General features: G+C 37.4%; 1 protein-coding gene across 1 annotated transcript in view; it reads right to left on the reverse strand.

The window, feature by feature from the left end:
• RBM18 (RNA binding motif protein 18) overlaps window positions 1-3,072 on the reverse strand; it is a 26,446-nt gene that overhangs the window by 9,540 nt on the left and 13,834 nt on the right. The window lies entirely within an intron of this gene.

The following is a 3,072-nucleotide window of genomic DNA, read 5'->3' on the forward strand; positions in this document are numbered from 1 at the left end:
CAGCTACTTGGGAGGCTGAGGCAAGACAATTGCTTAAGCCCAAGAGTTTGAGGTTGCTGTGAGCTGTGACACCATAGCACTCTACCAAGGGTGACATAATGAGACTCTGTCTCAAAATAAATAAATAAAAATAAAAATGCAGAACAAAAAGTGAATGAATTTTTAAAAGTGAGACAAAAATTAAAATCCTGGCTTTGTCTCTTGCTAGCAATATGCTGTTTGACGGGTCACTTAATGTCTTTAGCTTTGTCACTTGTCAAGTACAGGTAACAGTACTTGTTCCTGGTGATTGTTGGGAAGATAAAGCAAGTACATGTAAAGTGTAGGGTGTACGGGACACACTTACAAATGTTGGCTAGCAGTACTGTTCTTATTAGGTGATACCTTTCTACACACTTCCATTAGTTAGGGTAGAATCTCTACTATGTCAAGGAATTGTATTCCCCCAGTGATGCTGGAGTTACAGAGGGTACCAAAAAATCATACACATTTAAGAAAGGAGAACATTGTATTAAAATTGTAATAATATATATCAGTAACAAATTTGGATACAAGTCACGTTTGACTTCTGAAATTACAAGAGGTGCTCAAAGTGGTTACCATCAGTGTCCAGACACTTCTGATTATGGTGAACTACTGCTGGAACAATGGTGACCAAAGTGTCCACTTGTATTGCTGCACATGTTTCAATTCTTTCCTGAAATACCACCAGCGTAGCTGGTTTTCTATGGTACACTACATCCTTTAAGGTCCCGCACAGGCAGAAGTCAAGGGATGCTAAGTCTGGGGAAACTCAACCACACCTCTTCAAAATGGTCATGTGTTCCCTGAACGACAACTGTGCTTCTGCCATTTCCTCTCACTGCTGCATGGTGATGACAGCATTCATTCAATTAATGCCATCTTTAGGGTGAACATCATACTACATGTTGCTACTTCAACCCAATTTAGCCTCAAAAGGTTAACACATAGATAATATTGCTTAAAACGTCATTTTTTCATCCCCCACCCCATATATCCTGGACTTGGGCTTACTCTCTAGATCCAGAGTGAGAAACATTAACGGTTCTTTCTTTCTTTCTTTTTTTTTACATTAACAGCTTCAAAGGACAAGAGGGTGAAGGAAACTAGGCCGGAAAAAGCACGAGTGAGTCAAAGAGACTGTTAGCAAGGTATTTGTTTGAGTCAATCTATGCACCTGGTTTTCAGAGCCAAAAATTCCCTGATTCTTTCCCCATCAGATATAGGAGCAGCAAGGTTGAAAGGAATTCCTGAAGCTGGAAAATAGTCACTTTAGGTCATTACCAGGAAACCAGGCTGTACTTTCCCATCCTGCCAAATCTTCTTTGCCTCATTTGTAACCATGTGGCATTCAGCCAAGTGTAACCCATGTTTAATAAAGGTGAAGAAGACCTTAAGGAACAGAATTAGGCTGGGTGCCCTAGAAGGCAGGAGACTCTACCTGAGACTAAGGTGTTGTATCAGGAGGCATTCCAGTCTGGTTTTACTGGGATTCTCCTGTTTGTGAAGAGCTGTAAGTATGGCATTAACAAATATTTACTGAGTACTCACTATGTGTCAGGCATTGGATATTCACTGGCCATTCTTGCCCCACTTTAGCAAAAAAAGAAATAGAGAAGTGACATTTATCTTTTAAGTTTCATTTGATGAATCAGAACTTAAAGGATGCTCTATTAGTTCTGAAGTTATCAGCAGTAGTAAGATGCCAGCAGGGGATGGAATTTTAAAAAATAATTTCCTACCTCTGTACATTGTTTCAAAGTTCACGTACTCAAAAGTATTATTAAATGCCAACTGTATTTCCTTGTGTATCCTCATCTATTCTCCCAACTTCCTATAAAGCAAGGAGGGTTTATATTTTTAATTCTCATTTTTAGATGAAAATTAAGGCCAAAAGAGGTGAAGGGACTTGTTCAAAGTCAATAAATAAAAGAGCCAAAAATGTAAGTTAGGCTTTGTGACTTCTAGTTCAATGTTTTTATTTTTTTATTATTATTATTATTTTTTAGACTGAGTCTCAATTTGTCACCCTAGATAGAGTGCCATGGGGTTATAGCTCACAGGAAACTGACTCTTGGGCTCTCAAGCAATTCTCTTGCATTAGCCTCTCAAGTAGCTGGGATTACAGGTGCCTGCCACAATGCCCAGCTATTTTTAGAGGCAGGGTCTCACTCTTACTCAGGCTGGTCTCGAACCTGTGAGCTGAGGTAATCCACCCACTTCAGCCTCCCAGAGTGTTAGGATCACAGGTGTGAGCCACCACGCCTGGCTTTTAGTTCAGTATTTTTAAACCAACATTTCTCCTCAATATGACCACTGATTTTAGTTGTCTGCAAGAATTCTCATTGCATTGTATCATTAAGGAAGAACAAAGTATTTAAGAATGCTAACCCTATAAAGCATGCTTTCACTGCTCTCAAAAACCTGAATTAGAATAATAATGTGTCACTTATTACCTATCATATTTATAAAAATTAGAGGAAATAAGAAAAATCCAGCACTGGTAAGGACAAATGATACTCTCCTACAGTCTCAGAACATACCCGTTTCTTAAAGGAAACTGACAGCTGTATTAAGAGAAAATATGCATGGCCTTCCATTCCAAAAATGTAGCAAACATACACATAGTTAGAACTTTAAAAATATTCATTACTGTTGTTTACATTAGCCAATCACTAGGCACAACTCAAATAGCTAACAACTGGGTATTAGTCAAACATACATTCATATAATCCCTATTTGCGAATGGGATTGATTCATTTTTAACGATAGTCTAAGTAACATATAATAAAATGCACAAATCTCTAATATAAATCAATTTTGTATACACAAATACATATGCCAATGAAACCAAAATATCATGACACAGAATGTTACCTTGATGTGATTAAAAGGCAGAAAAATTTTAAAATACTGAGTGATAAACATGGTAATATAATCCTATTTTTGTTATACACCGTCTATGTGTTCGTGTGTGTGTGTGTGTGTGTGTGAGAGAATGTGAAGACAGAAAGAATAGAAAGATACATGACTAAATTTTTTTTTTTTTTT

This window comes from Otolemur garnettii, unplaced genomic scaffold (genome assembly GCF_000181295.1).
Source record: "Otolemur garnettii isolate 467f Iridium unplaced genomic scaffold, OtoGar3 scaffold00014, whole genome shotgun sequence".
Lineage (NCBI taxonomy): Eukaryota > Metazoa > Chordata > Mammalia > Primates > Galagidae > Otolemur > Otolemur garnettii.